Source organism: Scyliorhinus canicula, chromosome 8, assembly GCF_902713615.1.
Source record: "Scyliorhinus canicula chromosome 8, sScyCan1.1, whole genome shotgun sequence".
Classification (NCBI taxonomy): Eukaryota; Metazoa; Chordata; class Chondrichthyes; order Carcharhiniformes; family Scyliorhinidae; genus Scyliorhinus; species Scyliorhinus canicula.
Window position 1 is genome coordinate 136,665,501 of NC_052153.1, and position 21,150 is coordinate 136,686,650.

A 21,150-nucleotide genomic window follows, 5' to 3' on the forward strand; every position below is an offset into this window, starting at 1 on the left:
CTCTATTAGGTCGCCCCTCAACCGCCGTCGTTCCAGTGAGAACAAACAGAGTTTATTCAACCTCTCCACATAGCTAATGCCCTCCATACCAGGCAACCTCCTGGTAAAGCTCTTCTGCACCCTCTCTAAAGCCTCCACATCCTTCTGATAGTGTGGCGACCAGAATTGAACACTATACTCCAAGTGTGGCCTAATTGAGGTTCTATACAGTTGCAACATGACCTGCCAATTTTTATACTCAATGCCCCGGCCAATGAAGGCAAGCATGCCGTATGCCTTCTTGACTACCTTCTCCACCTGTGTTGCCCCTTTCAGTGACCTGTGGGCCTGTACACCTAGATCTATCTGACTTTCAATACTCTTGAGGATTCTACCATACACTGTATACTCCCTACCTGTATTAGACCTTCCAAAATACAATACCTCACATTTGTCCGGATTAAACTCCATCTGCCATCTCTCCACTCAAGTCTCCAAACTATCTAAACCCTGCTGTATCCTCTGACAGTCCTCATCACTATCCGCAATTCCACCAACCTTTGTGTCGTCTGCAAACTTACTAATCAGACCAGTTACATTTTCCTCCAAATCATTTATATATACTAACGAACAGCAAATATCCCAGCACTGATCCCTGCGGAACACCACTAGTCACAGCCCTCCAATCAGAAAAGCACCCTTCCATTGCTACTCTCTGCCTTCTATGACTAGCCAGATCTGTATCCATCTTGCCAGCTCACCCCTAATCCCGTGTGACTTCACCTTTCGTACCAGTCTGTCATGAGGGACCTTGTCAAAGGCCTTACTGAAGTCCATGTAGAGAACATCCACTGCCCGACCTGCATCAATCATCTTTGTGACCTCCTCGAAAAACTCTATCAAGTTAGTGAGACACAACCTCCCCTTCACAAAACCGTACTGCCTCTCGCTAATATGTCCAATTGCTTCCAAATGGGAGTAGATCCTGTCTCGAAGAATTCTCTCCAGTAATTTCCCTACCACTGACGTAAGGCTCACCGGCCTGCAGTTCCCTGGATTATCCTGGCTATCCTTCTTAAACAAAGGAACAACATTGGCTATTCTCCAGTCCTCTGGGACATCACCTGAAGACAGTGAGGATCCAAAGATTTCTGTCAAGGCCTCAGCAATTTCGTCTCCATCAGTATTCTGGGGTAGATCCCATCAGGCCCTGGGGACTTATCTGCCTTAATATTTTTCAAGTCGCCCAACATCTCGTCTTTTTGGATCTCAATGTGACCTAGGCTATCTACACACCCTTCTCCAGACTCAACATCCACCAATTCCTTCTCTTTGGTGAATACTGATGCAAAGTACTTATTTAGTACATCGCCCATTTCCTCTGGCTCCACACACAGATTCCCTCACCTGCCCTTCAGTGGGCCAACCCTTTCCCTAGCTACCCTCTTGCTTTTTATGTGTGTGGTAAACCACTGTAGTATATTATATGTATTGTGATAAACTGCTACTGTATTTCATGTAATGTGGTAAATCACTGCCTGATGGCTCCACCTCCCCTCGGTATAAAGGTGGCTGACCTCCGCCCCTGCCCCAGTTCTGGATCAGAGGCCAGGAGACTTTCTGTTTAGTTTATTAAAGCCTCAGTTACGTTCACTACTCGTCTTGTGTTCATTGATGGCACATCAATTTAATAAGCTAAACTTTTAAGATGAATTCATCACTCAAGCCTGATCGCCTGGAGCTTGACCCACAGGCAGCCGATGCCACTGCAACATTCGAGCACTGGCTAAGCTGCTTCGAAGTGTACCTCGGGTCCTCCACCGAAGACGTCACCGACCTCCAAAACCAGCAAATACTCAATGCACGGGTGAGCCCGCAAGTTTTCCTGCTTATCAGAGATGCTCACTTGTATACGGAGGTGATAATGCTGCTGCAGGGACAATACGTAAAGTCTGTAAACGAAAATGAAATGAAAATCGCTTAATGTCACGAGTAGGCTTCAATTAAGTTACTGTGAAAAGCCCCTAGTTGCCACATTCCGGCGCCTGTCTGGGGAGGCTGGTACGGGAATTGAACTGTGCTGCTGGCCTGCTTGGTCTGCTTTAAAACCCAGCGATTTAGCCGAGTGAGCTAAACCAGCCCCTGTTTTGCGAGGTATGCGAGGTACCTTCTTGCCACGAGGCGACAACGCCCCGGAAATTCACAAGCCGAATTCCTGCGTGCCTTTTGGGTACTCACCGGAACTGTGCATGCCAGGTTGTATCGGCGACCCAACACACGGAGCTGTTGATCAGCTACGTCTATGTCGCAGGCATTAAATCGAATTACATCCGTCAGCAATTGCTAGAAGGGGGTACACTCGGTCTCACAGAGACAATGCAGCTCTCAAACTCACCAGAGAGGCTTTTCAGAACATGGAGACCTTCACCTCCGGCGGCACCCTTGTGGGCGCCGCCATCATCCGACTCAGGTGCGGCGCTAGCCTGTGCCGCGCAGAAGCCCGCCAACGGCGGAAGCCCGAAGTGCTACTTTTGTGGCCAGGGTAAGCATCCCAGACAATGCTGCCCTGCACGGAACGCGACTTCCAATGGGTGTGGGAGGAAGGGCCACTTTGCTAAAGCCTGCCAGGCTCGACCTGTCCCTAGAGTTCTTCGGCCCAGCAGCGCTTCCTGCTGTCTGTCGGTGCCGGCCCCAGCTGCCGCGCCACCCACCATGTCCAGAGGGTCTCCAATTATGCAGACAAGGCCCATCCACTTATTAAATCCACCATTTTTCCCCTGACGGCTGAGGCCCGCCTGGCCTTCAACCGCATTAAGGCAGATATTGCCAAAGCCTTGAGGCATGCTGTCGATGAGTCCATTCCGTTCCAGGTGGAGAGCGATGTGTCGGACTTTGACCTGGCCGCTACCGTCAACCAGGCGGGCAGGCCCGTGGCTTTCTTCTCCCGTACCCTCCATGCCTCCAAAATTCTACACTCCTCCGTTGAAAAAGAAGCCCAAGCCATGGTAGAAGCTGTGCAACATTGGAGGCATTACCTGGCTAGCAGGTGATTCACTCTCCTCACTGACCAACAGTCAGTTGCCTTCATGTTTAACAACACACAGCGGGGTAAAATCAAGAATGAGAAGATGCTGAGGTGGAGGATCGAACTCTCCACCTACAACTACGAGATCTTGTACTGACCGGGGAAGCTCAATGAGCCCCCAGATGCCCCATCCCGCGGTACATGTGCCAACGCACAAGTAGACCGACTTCGGGCCCTCCACAATTACATCAGTCACCTGGGGGTCCCCCATATTTTTCACTTTATCAAGGCTTGCAACCTGCCTTACTCCATCGAGGAGGTCAGGACCGTGACCAGGGCCTGCCAGGTCTGCGCGGAGTGCAAACCGCACATCTATCGGCCAGACAGAGCGCACCTGGTAAAAGCCTCTCGCCCCTTTGAGCGCCTCAGCATCGACTTCAAAGGGCCCCTCCCCTCCACTGACCGTAACATGTACTTTCTCAACGCTGTTGACGAATACTCAAGATTCACCTTTGCCATCCCATGCCCTGACATGACCTCTGCCACCATCATCAAGGCCCTGCACAGTCTCTTCAACTTGTTCGGCTTCCCCACCTACATCCATAGCAACCGGGGTTCCTCCTTCATGAGCAACGAGTTGCGTCAGTTCCTGCTTAACAAGAGCATCGCCTCAAGCAGGACGACCAGCTACAAACCCCGGGGCAACGGAGAGGTGGAGAGGGAGAACGCGACGGTCTGGAAGGCTGTCCTTCTGGCCCTACGGTCTAGAAGTCTCCCAGTCTCCCGCTGGCAGGAGGTCCTCCCCGATGCGCTTCACTCCATCCGGTCGCTCCTGTGCACTGCCACCAATGAGACCCCTCACGAACGTATGTTTGCCTTCCCTAGGAAGTCCACCTCCAGGGTTTCTCTCCCGTCCTGGCTGACAGTCCCAGGGCCCATCCTCCTCCGGAAGCATGCGAGAAGTCATAAATCGGATCCCCTCGTCGAGAAGTTCCTGCTCCTCCATGCCTATCCACAATATGCCTACATGGCACATCAGGACGGGCGGCAGGACACAGTCTCCCTCCGGGATTTGGCACCTGCAGGTTCCCCAGCGACCATCACCACCATCCCCGACCTACACCGTCTCCCTCCACCACTACCCAGCTACTTCAAGGTCTGGCACCCGCAGGCCCACTGGCGGCCATCACCACCACCCCCGCCCATATACCGCACCCCCCTCCACCGACTCAACAACTGGATGAAGAAGAGGACAGCATGCTCCCGGACACGCAGATCTCGACACCAGTGCCCACACCACAGCAAGAACTGAGGCGATCACTGCGGAAGGTCAAAGCTCCTGACAGACTTGACCTTTAAGTCCACTTCACCCCCGCTGAACTTTTTTTTTTAAACAGGGGGTAAATGTGGTACAACACTGGAGTATCTTATATGTATTGCGGTAAATTGCTACTGTATTACATGTAATGTGGTAAAGCACTGCCTGATGGCTCCGCGTTCCCTCGGGCTCGGTATAAAGGTGGCCCCAGTTTGGGATCAGAGGCCAGGAGGCTTTCTGTTTAGCTTATTAAAGCCTCAGTTACGTTCACTACTCATCTTGTGTTCATTGACGGCACATCAATGTGTAAAAAACCTTGGGATTTTCCTGAACCCTATTTGCCAATGACTTTTCGTGACCCCCTTTTAGCCCTCCTGACTCCTTGCTTAAGTTCCTTCCTACTTTCCTTATATTCCACACAGGCTTCATCTGTTCCCAGCCTTCTAGCCCTGACAAATGCCTCCTTTTTCTCTTTGACGAGGCCCACAATATCTATCGTTATCCAAGGTTCCCGAAATTTGCCGTATATATCTTTCGTCCGCACAGGAACATGCCGGTCCTGAATTCCTTTCAACTGACATTTGAAAGCCTCACACATGTCAGATGTTAATTTACCCTCAAACATCCGCCCCCAATCTAGGTTCTTCAGTTCCCGCCATATATCGTTATAATTGGCCTTCCCCCAATTTAGCACATTCACCCGAGGACCACTCTTATCCTCATCCACCAGCACTTTAAAACTTACTGAATTGTGGTCACTGTTCCCAAAATGCTCCCCTACTAAAACTTCCACCACTTGGCCGGGATCATTCCCCAATACCAGGTCCAGTATAGCCCCTTCTCTAGTTGGACTATCTACGTACTGTTTTAAGAAGCCCTCCTGGATGCTCCTTACAAACCCTTTCACGTCCAAGCCCCTAGCACTAAGTGAGTCCCAGTCAATATTGGGGAAGTTAAAATCTCCCATTACAACAATCCCGTTGCTTTTACTCCCTTCCAAAATCTGTCTACCTATCTGCTCCTCTATCTCCCGCTGGCTGTTGGGAGGCCTGTAGTAAACCGACAACATTCTGACTGCACCCTTCTTATTCCTGATCTCTACCCATATAGCCTCGCTGCTTCTGAGGTGACCTTACGCAGTACAGCTGTGATATTCTCCCTCACCAGTAGCATAACTCCTCCTCCCCTTTTGCATCCCCCTCTATCCCGTCTGAAACATCCAAATCCTGGAATGTTTAGCTGCCAATCCTGACTCTCCCTCAACCAGAAATCTTTAATGGCAACAGCATCATAGTTCCAAGTACTAATCCAAGCTCTAAATTCATCTGCCTTACCTGTTACACTTCTTGCATGAAAACATATGCACTTCAGGCAACTAGCACTTGTCCTGCTGTTTTCAGCAACATCTCCCACCTGTCTGCTCTTCCTCATAGCCATACTGGCCATTTTCCCTCGTTCTCCCTCAATTGTTTCACCTTCTGACCTATTGCTCCGGTACCCACCCACCTGCCACACTATTTAAAACCCTCCAGTGTGACACTAGCAAACCTCGCGGCCAGGATATTTATGCCTCTCCAGTATAGATGCAACCCGTCCTTCTCATAGTGGTCACACCTGCCCGGAAGAGCTCCCACTGGTCCAGATAAAGGAAACCCTCCCTCCTCCACCAGCTGTTTAGCCACGTGTTTATCTGCTCTATCTTCCTATTTCTAGCCTCACCGGCATGTGACACAGGGAGTAATCCCGATACTACAACCCTAGAGGTCCTGGGCGCGATTCTCTGAGCCCCGCACCAGGCCGGAGAATCACCGCAACCGCGCCACGCCGCCCCGACACCGGCGCGCGATTCTCCGAGGTACAGAAAATCGGCGCCATTTGCGGCAGCGCGTTGGCGCGGTGACAGTTGTGGGCCGCTGTCTGCCGCCCGCTGCTGGGCCGCTGATTCACCGGCCTGGATGGGTCGAGCGGCCACGCGGAACCAGCAGAGTCCCGCCGGCGCCGTTCACCCCTGGTCGCTGCCAGCGGGAACTTTCGCGAAGGGTCGGGGTGCGGCCATTGGTTGGGGGGGGGGGAAAGAGGGGGGCTCCGTTCCCGGGGGGCCAGAATCGGTTGTCCCCGCGCCTGTTTCGCGCCATCATAAAACGCGATGGCGTTCATTGCGCTCAATGTCATTTAACTTTCTGCCCAGCTCCCTGAACCCCTGCTGCAGGACCTCATGGCCCTTCCTGCCTATGGCGTTAGTACCAATATGTACAACGACGTCTGCCTGTTTGCTCTCCCCCTTCAGAATGCCCGCTACCTGTTCGGAGTTATACTGGACCCTGGCACCAGGGAGGCAACATACCATCCTCGAGTCTCTTTCACATCCACAGAAGCTTCTATCTGTGCCCCTGACTATAGAGTCCCCTAAGCGCTCTTCTGCGCTTTGAACATAAGAGCCAGCCGTGGTGCCACTGCTCTGGCTGCTGCTTTTTTCCCCTGATTGGATACTGTTGGTGGGGGAAGATCCTAAGTGGTATACCTATATGGCCCTAACGCTAGATAACTTTTACTGCAAAATTAAATGCTAAATACCGATCTCTGCCCTCAGGTTTAGTTACTCCACCATCTAGTTAATCAATTAGATTTTTTTTTCAAATTTAACAGATTCCCAACCAACCAATCAGGTCACAGCTTTACTGTGATGTCACTTACAGTTCCCCCCCCCCCCCCAACACAATTTGAAAAGGTAATAAAAAAATTTTAAATCACTTACCTTCCCAGGATGCTCTCTGATTGTCTCCCTGCAGATTAACAGTTACAGGCCAGAAGAAAGAGAACAAAACGGTAGGAAAAAGCACCCTCTCTCACTCTTCACCAAATTACCTCACTGCACCAAATTACTAAGTTCCAATTCTCACTCAGGATGTGTCTCCTTCACCTGCGCAAAGCTTACAATGAAAACGATCATTTGTTGCACATCTCTAATTGCCATTCAGAAGATGGTGGTCAGCCGTCTTCTTGAAATGCCACAGTCTATGTGAAATAGGGAGGGAGTTCTGGGATTTTGACCCAGCAACAGTGAAGGAACATAAATATTATTCCAAGTCAGGATGGTGTGTTTCTTGCAGTGGAACCAGTAGTGGTGTTCCCATACTCTTGTCCTTGCTCTTGTCCTTTTAGGTGCTTTAGGTTGTGGGTTTGGAAGGTGCTGTCAAAGGAGAATTGATGAGTTGCTGCAGTGCATCTTGTGGATGTAATCAACTTCTCCTTCTATTTTTCCCCCCATCAAAACTACTCTTTGCAAAACCCCACTTTCTGCCTCTCCCTATTCTCTCCACCAGTCCATCCCTACCTAACCTTCCCTCACTCTCTTTTCACAGCTCGGCGCCTATTGCTCCCACCACACCCTATTCAAATCCGGTTGGTCTGGAATCCCTTCACACATTCTGTCAACAGTCTCTGCATTACCACCAATGATTATGTAGACATAATCTCTGATATCGCAGAGGATTTCAAAATGTTTAGCCATGCTATTCCCCTCTGCCACAGCTACACATGTTAAATTCTATAGAACGACTCTTTCTCCATTCCATTCCTGCCTATCCTAACATAGTCAGTACATCTGCTCCAATTATTTTTCCAACCACCCAACAAGGACAGCACAAGAGTGTCCAAAATCCCCTTCCCTGGTCCTCTTATTGTTATGTATAAAATAGCTTCAAGAATATCATCCATTAGCAGTGAGAATCATATTAGACTACATGGGCTGGATTTTTAATCAGGGGCCAGAAACCAGAAATGGAGGGCACGTTCAGTCACAATTCAGTCATGCCCACAGTGATTTTCAAATCCTTAAGTCAATCAAAAACCAAGGAGTGAGCTGACCATCCAGTCAATGTCTCGTCATGATAGATTAGCACCAGCTATGGGAACCCTGCCATGTATGTATCCTCTTGTTTATCCTGCAGCCTCAATGGTCACCCGCAATGGTGGTGCTGTCAAGGCTGTCAAACTGCTGGCCCTCTGATTGGATCAGCAGCTCTGGGAAGTGAGCTGCTTTCCTCAATTGGATGGCAATCCAAGTGGCAGATTGCTAATCGGCCACCACAGGAAAAATGAAGCCTTGTCTGGGGAAAAGGAAGAAACTGAAACATACCTGGTGAACCAGCTTTTTGAAGATATTCAGCCAGAGTCTGAAAGGGTTCTACCAGGAGTCGAAATCTGTTCTGTGATGCAAGTATTATTCTATGCCATGCTGATTTTTAAGATAGATTGACAGCTGAGCTGTACGTTTCTTTGCTAGTTGTCAAATGGAAAATTGAGTAGCAAAAGGGGTAGTTCTAAGTTCATAATAAAATTTTGTTTTAAATATCGCAAGGCTCTATTTCTGCATGTAATCACCCCAGGAGTGAATCATTCTTTCTGCACAGTCCAACAAATAAACTCAATGTTGGGGTTTCGGTCCAGTATCCTAGCCATTGTTGAGGTGCTAGAAAGTGACCGTTCGGTTAAATTAGTGTGCACTGATTGTTATAGAGCAACGTGGGGCAGCACGGTAGCATGGTGGTTAGCATAAATGCTTCACAGCTCCAGGGCCCCAGGTTCGATTCCCGGCTGGGTCACTGTCTGTGCGGAGTCTGCACGTCCTCCCCGTGTGTGCGTGGGTTTCCTCCGGGTGCTCCGGTTTCCTCCCACAGTCCAAAGATGTGCGGGTTAGGTGGATTGGCCATGCTAAATTGCCCGTAGTGTCCTAAAAAGTAAGGTTGGGGGGGGGGTTGTTGGGTTACGGGTATAGGGTGGATACGTGGGTTTGAGTAGGGTGATCATTGTTCGGCACAACATCGAGGGCCGAAGGGCCTGTTCTGTGCTGTACTGTTCTATGTAACTGCATACTGACAGAACACAATCATAGTTTACTCATGTTATTTCATTACTCAGGAGCCTAAATTAAAACTTGTATTAAACCAATAATTCCATTAAGCCAAGAGATCTGTAGAAATATGCTGCCATTTATAGTGCTTTTGATGATCATTAACAAACATAATCACATACTTTGGCCACATAAATAATGCATCTGTGATTTTCATGATACATTTCTGAATATGAATCTGGTTTGACTACATAAAACACTTGACAATGCATGCTTAGATGATCCCAACAGAGAGTTGGCAAGAGCCATAATGAATTTCATGATCACTGTAATATGTGATAATGCCTATAAATCTTATTTGAGGAAATAGGTGAGGAAATAGGTGAGGAAACATCACCCTTTTCTGATTTAGCACTCAATTTTTAAAGCACTTATTTGTAGTTACTCCCAGGGATCTCAGCCTGCAACACCTTGTGTGCCCATTATAGCATGAATACCTATTTTCTGTTCCTGCTGGTCTTCAACCAATCACACTGCTTGGAACACTGAATACATGAAGGCTCAAAATATTTAGTTATGGCACAGTTACTTAGCAAATCACGATTCATTTGCCCACTTGATACATCTACTAAATTTCACATAACCAAATATTTCCAAAAAGCCATTTTAAAAGTAACATTTTAGTGCTACCTGGTCACTGGCACTATGAGTTGGCATTCCTTTCTCCTTCCCATACTAAGCTGCATACGGAAACTGATACAGCAACACATGATCCTCAGTAGTCATCTCATGAAAGGTTAGCCCCACTGCCAAAACAGAGGTCAATTTAAAGTCTTTGAGTTACTCATTTGGAAATAGAGAAGTTGTTTCATAATAGTATCATCAATTAATAATCACCTGGTATTTCTAGTCCACCCAGTAACAATTAAGCTGCAATTGCTCACCTTCCTACGCACAATGTTGTAAGTGCCATGAATATTAGATAGTTACGAGTTGCGAAGTAACTCGCATTAACCTTTCCAAATGCCTATATTTAGGTCTGAGCAAGTATCACTTCAGACAGCAACATCTACATGCTACTGTTTACCATCCTATCTTCATTTTATACAAATATTACCATTTCACACTTACTTTATGGAAGGAAAAAATGTACAAAGATCCCATTAAACATCTTGATATATTGAATAATAATAAAAATGTACTGCCTCTTAAATCCATTTATATTTAGAGTTTTTGCGCGAACAAAATAACATCACATTGAATAAATTTTAGCTCGTTTAGATTATGGGTGGGATTTTCAACCGTCGAGGATCTTCTGGTCCTGCCGATGGTGACTCCCGCCATGGGTTCCCTTGTGGTAGAAGGTGAAAAATGAGAAACCCTGTTGACAGTGATGGAACTGGAAGATGCCGTCACCGGCCAATGGTGGGCTGCCTGTGCGAACCACACCGTGGGCGGGGGGGGGGGGGGGGGGGACATCACGCCCTATGTTTCAAAGCCAGTATACAAATCAACAACCACAATAAACTAAGCTGGAAAAAATGACAATGTTTATTTTAATATAATATTGGCATTTTTCCAGGATCCTAATTAGCAAATGAACTGTACTATATAATTCTTCCAGTAATCTATTGCTTGATGTATTGATTATCGAGGCTTTTACTAAATTATGAAATAATTGGTAATTAATTGAATTACAAGAAAGGTCATCCCGACACACATTATTAATATATCTCTGGCACTGTAAAATTGTGTAATGTTGATGAATATATATTTATCTCATTTATATATATTGGTTAAAGATTAATTTGGCATGTTGGAAGCAGCACCAGACATCCCTGAAAATGAGATACAAAGCTAGAGAGGAGGACAGCAAAAGCAGCATGCTATAGACATAGCCAGAGGTTTTGTGGCATATTGTGTAATGACCGAGCCTCTGAGCTAGAATCAGGTTCTAGTATCCCTGAACTTGGTGGCCAATGAAGGTACACTCATAGTGGAGCCAAATAAGTTGAATATCTACCTGCAAATATCCTTCAAACAAACACCGATGACAGACAGTGAGAGAGGACAGATTTCTAGTCAGCCATGGGATGGAAAGAACGTTGGAACTTCTACCATCACTATCCATAGCTCCAGTCTACAAAATGCAATAAAAGTGCATGTTATCACAGAATCTCAGGCTCCTGGAATGAAATGTAACAGACCATTGACACAGCTAAGCAATTGCACAAATAAGCTCAAGGGTCAAAGCTCAGTAGCCCTGCCACAACCAGTCACAAATGGTGGTAGAACATTGTACTAACAGCAACAGGAGGTTCCAAAGAAATTCCCACCCTCATATATATGCAAATTCACCATCATGTTCATCCATAAGATCTGAGCAATTCATTCTTCCCTGCCTCCTTCCAACGTCATCATTACCACAGATGCCAGTCTTCATAAACGTCAATTCACGCCATGTGGCATCAAGAAATAACTGCATTCACAGGGCAAAGATTACAGAATTGTATAGTGCTGAAGACCTGTGCTCCAGCATTAGCTAAACTGTTCCAGTACAATTAAAACCATTAACATATACGAGATAATATGGAAAATGCATCAGTTATGCCCTGCTCAGAAGAAGCACAACAAATCTAATTTAGTCAGCTTCTGCCCAATCATCACTAAACAGATAGAGGGAGTCAGTAACAGTGCTCGTAACTGGCACTCACCAATAATTTACTCACTGCTGCTCAGTTTGGGTTCTGCTAGGGCAACCCAGCTCTAAATATTGTTGCTGACTTGGACAAAACATGTGATAAACTAAATTCCATAGGCAAGGTGAGAATGATTGTCCTCGACATCAAGGTAGCATTCTGTAGCCACCTGGGTTGGCCACTTCCTCACACAAAATGGAAGAACGCAAAGGTTACAGGGAAAAATGGACAGTTGCAAAGAGACAAGCAGTTTGCAGAATCCCCTGTGTATTCTAGCTGCTAAAGAAACCAGACAGCATTGTAACTAACGAGCTGCGCATATTAAGTGAGTGATTCCTGGTGATTCCCAGGCACAATGGACACAACAATTAGAAGAGATTGAAACATTCTATAGAAGGTCAGACATCCCGGCGCCAGTGGAGTCTGAAACAAAGGACACAAATAAGGTGGAAAGAACCGCCCAGTGATCGAGGAACAGCCCCGTTATTGGGGAAATTCAAATCAATCGATTGGGAAGAGACCCAATCGATTGCAAGTTTATAGAGGGTCCGCCCAGAAGGGCGCGAAACCCCATGGACCTATAAAAGTCAGGTCCCAGGACTGATTCTTTCTTCTTGACCAGCCGGCCCTCCCAGCAGAACACCTTTGCAGCAGAAGACCTTGAGAAGGAGGGGCCTGGTCAGCAGCTGCCATCAAGCAAGTGTCATACAACGCACGCGACGAGAGTAGACACTCCTGACCCCTTTAGTCCACACCAACTGGAAGCCTGCGGATCCAGGACAAAGCAAGAGGCCATTGTTCCCTGATCCGGCAGTTCCCTTATTCCAGATAAGTATTGGCCTATTAGTGGTAGGAATAGTTTAGTCTTAGTATTATATGCATGAGTAGTAAATAACTGTGCTATAATAAACGTGTCTTGTTTGAACTTACTAACTGGTGTATTGAGTCATTGCTATGAACTTGAACTTGAATCTTGTGGCGGTATCATAAGGATACCTGGCGACTCTAGAGCTAAGGAATAAAACAGAGCCAATTGAGTGTAAAGCACACTCACCCAGAACGAGCAACAATTCAACCTAGTGTGACACCAAGAAGCCCTAACAAAACTGAAATCGATGGGGATTGGGGAGGAAAATTCTCCAGCAGCTGAAGTCATAACTCACAAAAAGGAAGATGGTTTGGGTTGTTGGGTTGGTGGAAGCCATTCGGTTGTGACTGGTTCACGTCCTGGTCCTTTATAACTACTTCCTCTTCTACAAGGTACAAGTCAGGAATGATTAAATAATCTTCACTTTTCTGGATGATGCATCTAAAATAACACAAATTTGACACCATCTGGGAACAAGCAGTTTAATTGATCCAAATGCACCTTTGGGGCTGGTTTAGCACACTGGGCTAAATCGCTGGCTTTGAAAACAGACCAAGGCAGGCCACCAGCACAGTTCAATTCCCATACCAGCCTCCCCAAACAGGCACCGTAATGTAGCGACTAGGGGCTTTTCACAGTAACTTCATTTGAAGCCTACTTGTGACAATAAGCAATTTTCATTTTCATTAACTAGCCTAAATATCTACCCACACCACCACTGGTATAATATGGTTGTGACATCTACAAGATACACTGCTGCAACATGCAAAACATCTTTGGCAGTACTTCCCAAAGTTACAAGCTCCACCATCTAAAAAGGCATGGACAGCAGACACAGGGAATACCATCACCTACAAGGTCTTTTCAAGGTGCATGCCATCCTGACTCATATGTAGATTGCCATTTCTTCATAGTCGCTGGGTGAAAATTCTGGAACTTCTTACCATTGAGGGACATGGACAGCAGCTGTTCATGGAGAAATCCCACCCACAGTGATGCCTACTTTTTCAGGCTGCCCTGCTCGCTTACCCATCAATACCGCCACCTATTCCCACCCCACCAGGACTTTAACCTGGTGTTGTAAGACTTCTTACTGTGCTCACCCCAGTCCAACGCCGGCATCTCCACATCATGGCACCCCATTATTGCCATTCCATCATGGGCTCAGTAACGTTCAACATTATTTGTAATTCTACACAGACGGTGACTGGGAAATGATTTAAAACTTGCAGTCTATTATTCTAAGTCAGTATACTATGCCTCAAGGTTTCTTCCAACCTTTATGCCCATTGAAAACTTAGCCTGACAACAGATTACATGAATGTCAAATCTGATAAGAGTAAAGATTTATCTTTACAACAAAGATTCAGAACCAAAAATGCAAAAGTGATTAAATTTTTCAAGTTTTATTCTGTCAGGTTTGAAGAAAATGACCATAGCCAAATTTTCCTCATTTTTATACAACCATCACAATAAGATTACTTCTACTTTGCCATTATAATTTGATCAATCATCTATTTCCAGTGCCTTCATCATAATAAGTTAAAGGTGAATGCAATAGAGGAATTTCCTGAAGGAGGACTCTCGAATAAGGTCCTGCAATTATTTTTGCTAGTTTCCTTAATGTTTCCTAGTCCTCTGATATAATTTCCTGTACAGATACAGTAACTTTTATGATGAAGTTACTTTAATTTTCCTGCTATTTGGTAAACCTCATGCTCAGAGTTATAATTTCCGATGACAAACATGTCAGAACAATTCCAAGACCCACCCCAGCTCAATTCTATGCAACCAACAGATTGGCACAAATAACGTTAACCCTCAGCACAGAAATAACTTTGTTAAACTTTTTCTCAACAGTTATCCAAATGCTTTTTTGAAAAAATAGGTACCATGACAATTCTAAAAGTACTGTATAAGGCCCAATTAAAATGATAGATGCAATTGTCTGTGCAATGAGACAAACAGACACATCGCTGCTGCTTTATCATGGGTCTGTACAAACACATATTCAAGTATCACGAAGCCAATGGGATTTTATAGTATTCCTCCAGCTACACTTTTCAAAGACATTATTTGCAATTTAGCAACAGGAAACGGCAAGTTTCACAATTGTGTTTCCTTTAAAGTACCAGTTTCGCACCAAGGGACAGACGCTTAATCCGTTCTCATCAAACAGGAATACAATCTTGAGCACGGCTGTTTACAGTAATTGCACTTGAACATCAGCTGTCCTCTGCCCTTAACATTGAAATTTCTCCGCATCGGAATTTATTTGCACTGTGTCAAACCAAACGTGGAATCTCGTTTTTACTCGAAGTGCTGCTCAAGAAAGATCCAGATAAAACGGATATTTCCCTCCAACCATTTAGATTTGAGTCATCCACTATCCACCACCTTCAGATAGTGAACTGAGGTGCATCCACTCACACTCAATGTTAAACAATATAAACACACATTTCCAAGACTGAACAAGATGTTTTTTTCTCTCTCGCTGCAGAGAGAGTTTCATTCCTGGATCTACATCACCTTTAACAGGTGCAGAAATGGTCATTTTATTTTCGAATGTATTTTCTTTGCAATACCAGATCCTCCAACTTTGCGCGATCCGCCTGTTAGTAGTAATTCCATCCGATGTAATTTCATTTTTATAACCACCCCCGTTATTTCTGATCTGGATTTTATTCCGCTAACAGATACCCGCAAAACAGCATTTCCATTGGTTTGAAACAATAGCGATTTGAACTCGTCCCGCCTTGTCTTCTAAACTCACTTGCAATGGTTTTTCAGCCTTGTGCCGCGCTCCCCTCTCGAAGGGTCTGTGCGGAGAAAGTCTTGCAAAAGCGTCTCCTGATCCCCGGCAGCAGCGTCCTCTCTCCTGCTCACTGCAAACTGCGGGCTCCGGCTCGGGGGCTCGCAGGGAGAGCGCATGCGCCCGGGGCTCAGGGCTGGCGAGCTGGCTGAGTGGGTCTCCCGCCTGGCACGCACACAATCAAAAACATCTGTCTGTTTTGACCCGAACTTTCTCCAATTTTATGGACGTGAAGAAGGTGAAATCTCCCTGCTGGAACTGAACGAGCAAATATTGATCATGGACAGCACGCAGAAACACTTTAAGAGTCCTTTCAATGACTGACAATGGATGTACTCAAATTTGTTTTATTATAATTCAAACCTTTGTGCATCAAGGAAATTTCTGTCCACACACCAGTTGTGGTTTTGTTTTAGTAACTGCAACTGCTTATGTGGAGATTTAAATGAGAAAAATGTTGTATGTAAGCAGTTGCCTTATTTGATGTAAGTGCAGGCTTTGGCTACTGTGTAGTTCTGAGGAGCCCATCCCTCAAGACTCCCTCCCACGCCATTATTTCCTTTCAACTGAAAAGCATCCACTTCACAAAGACATAATCAGGAAAAAAATGTACAATATGTCAAAGAAGGAGAGGTTACTTGTTCAAAGATTGATCAAGGATAGAGGAGAGTTTTAAAGTGGGGTTTTAAAAGAGTCTCAAATGAGGAGAGGGGAATTGAAGGCAGCAATGTAGCACAGTGGTTAGCACAGTTGCTCGTTGCTCCAGGGTCCCAGGTTCCATTCCGGCTTGGGTCACTGTCTGTGCGGAGCCGACACGTTTTCCCCATATCTGAGTGGGTTTCCTCTGGGTGCTCCGGTTTCCTCCCACAGTCTAACGATGTACAGGTTAGGTAACTTAATTTGAAGCCTACTTGTGCCAATAAGCGGTTTTCATTTCATTCAAATGCCCTTAATGTCGGCGAGTCCACTATTGTTGCAGGCAGGGCATTCCACGCCCCTACTACTCTGCGTAAAGACATCCGTCCTATATCTATCTCCCCTCAATTTAAAGCTATGTCCCCTTGGGCTTGCCATCACCAACCGAGGAAAAAGGCTCTTACTGTCCACCCTATCTAATCCTCTGATCATCTTGTATACCTCTATTAAGTCACCTCTTAACCTTCTTCTCATAAGATCTTCCCTCCATACCAGGCAACGTCCTGGTAAATCTCCTCTGCACCCTTTCCAATGCTTCAACATCCTTCCTATAATGCAGTGACCAGAACTGCACGCAATACTCCAAATGCGGCCGCACCAGAGTTTTGTCCAGCTGCAGCCTGACCTCATGGCTCCAAAACTCAATCCCTCTACCAATAAAAGCTAACACACCATACGTCTGCTTAACAACCCTATCAACCTGGGTGGAAAATTTCAGGGATCTATGTACATGGACACCAAGATCTCTCTGCTCATCCACACTACCAAGAATCTTACAATCAGCCCAGTACTCTGTATTCCTGTTACTCTTTCCAAAATGAATCACCTCATACTTTTCTGCATTAAACTCCATTTGCCACTTCTCAGCCCAGCTCTGCAGCTTATCTATGTCCCTCTGTAACCTGCAACATCCTTCTGCACTGTCCACAACTCCACCGACTTTAGTGTCATCCGTAAATTTACTCACCCATCCTTCTACACCCTCCAGGTCATTTATAAAACAGATCCTTGTGGTACACCACTAGTAACTGAACTCCAGACTGAACATTTCCCATCAACCACCACCTTCTGTCTTGTTACAGTTAGCCAATTTCTGATCCAAACCGCTAAATCACCCTCAATCTCATGCCTCCATATTTTCTGCAATAGCCTACCGTGGGGAACCTTATCAAACGCTTTACTGAAAACTATATACACCACTGCTTTACCCTCATCCACCTGTTTGGTCACCTTCTCAAATAACTCAATAAGGTTTGTGAGGCACGACCTACCCTTCACAAAACCGTGTTGATAATCCCGAATCAAATTATTCCTTTGTAGATGATTATAAATCCTAGCTCTTATAATCCTTTCCAAGAGTTTGCCCACAACAGAAGTAAGGCTCACTGGTCTATAGTTACCGGGGTTGTCTCTACTCCCCTTCTTGAACAAGGGGACAACATTTGCTATCCTCCAGTCTTCTGGCACTATTCCTGTAGACAACGATGACATAAAGATCAAAGTCAAAGGCTCTGCAATCTCCTCCCTAGCTTCCCAGAGAATCCTCGGAGAAATCCCATCTGGCCCAGGGGACTTAGCGATTTTCACACTTTCCAGAAATGTGAACACCTCCTCCTTATGAACCTCAAACCCATCCAGTCTATTAGCCTGTAACCCAGTATTCTCCTCGACAACATTTTCTTTTTCCTGTGTGAATACTGATGGAAAATATTCATTTAGCGCCTCTCCTATCTCCTCAGACTCCACGCACAACTTCCCACTACTGTCCTTGGCTAGCCCTACTCTTACCCTAGTCATTCTTTTATTCCTGACATACCTATAGAAAGCTTTAGGGTTTTCCTTGATCCTACCTGCCAAGGACTTCTCATGTCCCCTCCTGGCTCTTCTTCGCTCTCTCTTTAGATCGTTCCTGCCTAACTTGTAACTCTCAAGTGCCCTAACTGAACCTTCACTCTCATCTATACAGAAGCCTCCTTCTTCCTCTTGACAAGTGATTCAACTACTTTAGTAAACGATGGTTCCCTCGGTCGACCACTTCCTCCCTGCCTGACAGGTATATACTTATCAAGGACACGCAGTAGCTGTTCCTTGAACAAGCTCCATATTTCAATTGTGCCCATCCCCTGCAGTTTATTTCCCCATCCCATGCATCCTAAGTCTTGCCTAATCGCATTATAATTGCCTTTCCCCCAGCTATAATTCTTGCCCTGCGTTGGACAAAAACTGACCCATCTAAAGTACTCGAACTATAGTGTTTCCAGTCAATATTTGGAAAGTTAAAGTCCCCCATAACAACTACCCTGTTACTTTCGCTCATATCCAGAATCATCTTTGCAATCCTTTCCTCTACATCTCTGGAACTTTTCGGAAGCCTATAGAAAACTTCCAACAGGGTGACCTCTCTTTTCCTGTTTCTAACCTCAGCCCATACTACCTCAGTAGATGAGTCATCATCAGTCATCCTTTTTGCCACCGTAATACTGTCCTTGACTAACAATGCCACACCTTCCCCTCTTTTACCACCTTCCCTGAGCTTATCGAAACATCTAAACCCCGGGACCTGCAACAACCATTCCTGTCCCTGCTCTATCCATGTCTCCGAACTGGCCACAACATCGAAGTCACAGGTACCAACCCATGCTGCAAGTTCACCCACCTTATTCCGGATGCTCCTGGCGTTGAAGTAGACATACTTCAAACCAAGTTCCTGCCTGCCGTTACACTCCTGTGACCTTGAAACCTTACTCATGACCTCCCTACTCTCAAACTCCTACACACTGGAGTTACAATTCAAGTTCCCAACCCCCTACTGAATTAGTTTAAATGTGGACCACGACTTGGGGCTGCTCCCCCTCCCATCTAAGGATCCCGAAAACACGATCCGAGACATCACGGACCCTGGCACCTGGGAGGCAACACACCAACCGCAAGTCTCTCTCGCTCCCACAGAATCTCCTATCTGTCTCCCTAACTATGTAGTCCCCAATGACTAATGCTCTACTCCTCTTCCCCCTTCCCTTCTGAGCAACAGGGACAGACTCTGTGCCAGAGGCCTGTACCCCATGGCTTACCCCTGGTAAGTACACCCCCCCCCACCAGTATCCAAATGGTATACTTGTTACTAATGGGAACGACCCACAGGGGATCCCTGTACTGACGTCTTCCTCCCAGCCACTCTCACCGTCACCCATCTATCTTCATTCTTCGGAGTAACTCCATCCCTGAAGCTTCCTTCTTGAACACCTCTGCCTCCCAAATGATCCGTAATTCATCCAGCTCCAGCTTCAGTTCCCTAACGTGGTTTTTGAGGAGCTGGAAATGGGTGCACTTCCCACAGGTGAAATCAGCAGGGACACTGACGGCGTCCCTCACCTCAAACATTCTGCAGGAGGAACATTGCACTGCCTTCCCTGCCATCCCCTCTAGATAACTTGCGGATAAAACAAGAAAAAGAAAGAAAGAAAGAGCTCACCTGATAGTCACTCAACCCCTTAGGTTAGAGGAGGTGGCTCCTCTCCCGCGCTTTTAAATCTCCAGCTCCTCTCCCGCTTTTAAATCTCCGGTCCTCTCCAAACACTGGGGCACAGACTAAGGCATGGTTAACAATATTGGGACAAAAGTGGGCAGATACAAGATGATGGAGTCATATAACAGAGAGTGACCCGTGCAAGGCTGTTTATTTTAAGAAATATTACTCTGGAGTTAGAAGTGAGTTTGTTCCCCTCTAACGCTTTCAGAGTAACTATCAGGGTAAAACTGGCAGAACCATACGAAGTTAGCGATTTAAATCGCTTCTGTCGGATGGTTCTCACAGCAAATGTCCAGAGGAAGTTAGCACTTCGGAACAATTGCCAGGTAAATCCTTGTGTGGGAACCCTCCCAAGAGGGATTCTCCAGTGCATCATTGGGGTATCCCCTAAATGCTATGCGGGGGTACCAGGAAGTTATGGGACGTAAGGGCGATCAGATATGGAGGGAAGTAAATGCAAGGGTGAGAATTTGAGGTATGAGAACACTCAGAGCAAATAAACAAAGTTCAAAGAAAGGTATAGCACAAATACAGGCCCTTTGGGCCTACAAGCCTTCGCCGATCATGATGCTTGTCTAAACTAAAACCTTCTGTGCTTCCAGGACCCATAACCCTCTAATCCCGTTCCATTCATGTATTTGTCAAGGTGTCTCTTAAACGCTGCTATCATATCTGCTTCCACCACCTCCCTCGGCAGGGTGTTCCAGGCACTCACCACCCTCTGTGTAAAAAAAACTTGCCTCACACATCTCCTCTAAACTTTCCCCCTCGCACCTTAAACCTATGGCCCTGATGTCTATTCCACCCTCGGAAAAACCGTCTGATCAGCCACTCATAAATTTGTAAAGTTCTATGAGGTCGGCCATCAACTTCTATCATGCCAGTGAAAAGAATCTGAGTTTATCCAACCTCTCCTCATAGCTAATACCCTCCAGATCAGGCAGCATCCTGGTAACCCTCTTCTGTACCGACTCCAAAGCATCTGCATCCTTCTGGTGGTGTGGAAACTAGAATTGTACACAATATTCCAAATGAGAAATTAAATGAAATGAAAAATTGAAATGAAAGTTGCTTATTGTCACAGGTAGGCTTCAAATGAAGTTACTGTGAAAAGTCCCTAGTCGCCACATTCCGGCGCCTGTTCGGGGAGGCTGGTACGGGAATTGAACCGTGCTGCTGGCCTGCCTTGGTCTGCTTTAAAAGTCAGCTCTTTAGCCCTGTGCTCATGTGTCCTAACTAAGGTTCTGTACAGCTCCAGCATTACTTGCCAATTTTGGATTTTGATTTATTGTTACATGAACTGAGGTACAGTGAAAGGTACTGTTCTGCATTCTGTTCTCCAGACAGATAGTTCCATATGTGAAAAAACATA

At 46.1% G+C, this 21,150-nt stretch overlaps 1 protein-coding gene across 8 annotated transcripts in view; it reads right to left on the reverse strand.

Moving 5' to 3' along the window:
* adgrv1 (adhesion G protein-coupled receptor V1) overlaps positions 1–21,150 on the reverse strand; it is an 838,553-nt gene that overhangs the window by 809,375 nt on the left and 8,028 nt on the right. The window contains exon 1 of one of the 8 annotated variants that reach the window (XM_038805280.1): positions 15,515–15,667. The exons of the other annotated variants lie outside the window; for them this stretch is intronic. The gene's annotated coding sequence lies outside the window, so the exon portion shown is untranslated. Of the gene's footprint in view, positions 1–15,514; positions 15,668–21,150 lie in introns of those variants that run through there. 8 annotated transcript variants of the gene reach the window in all.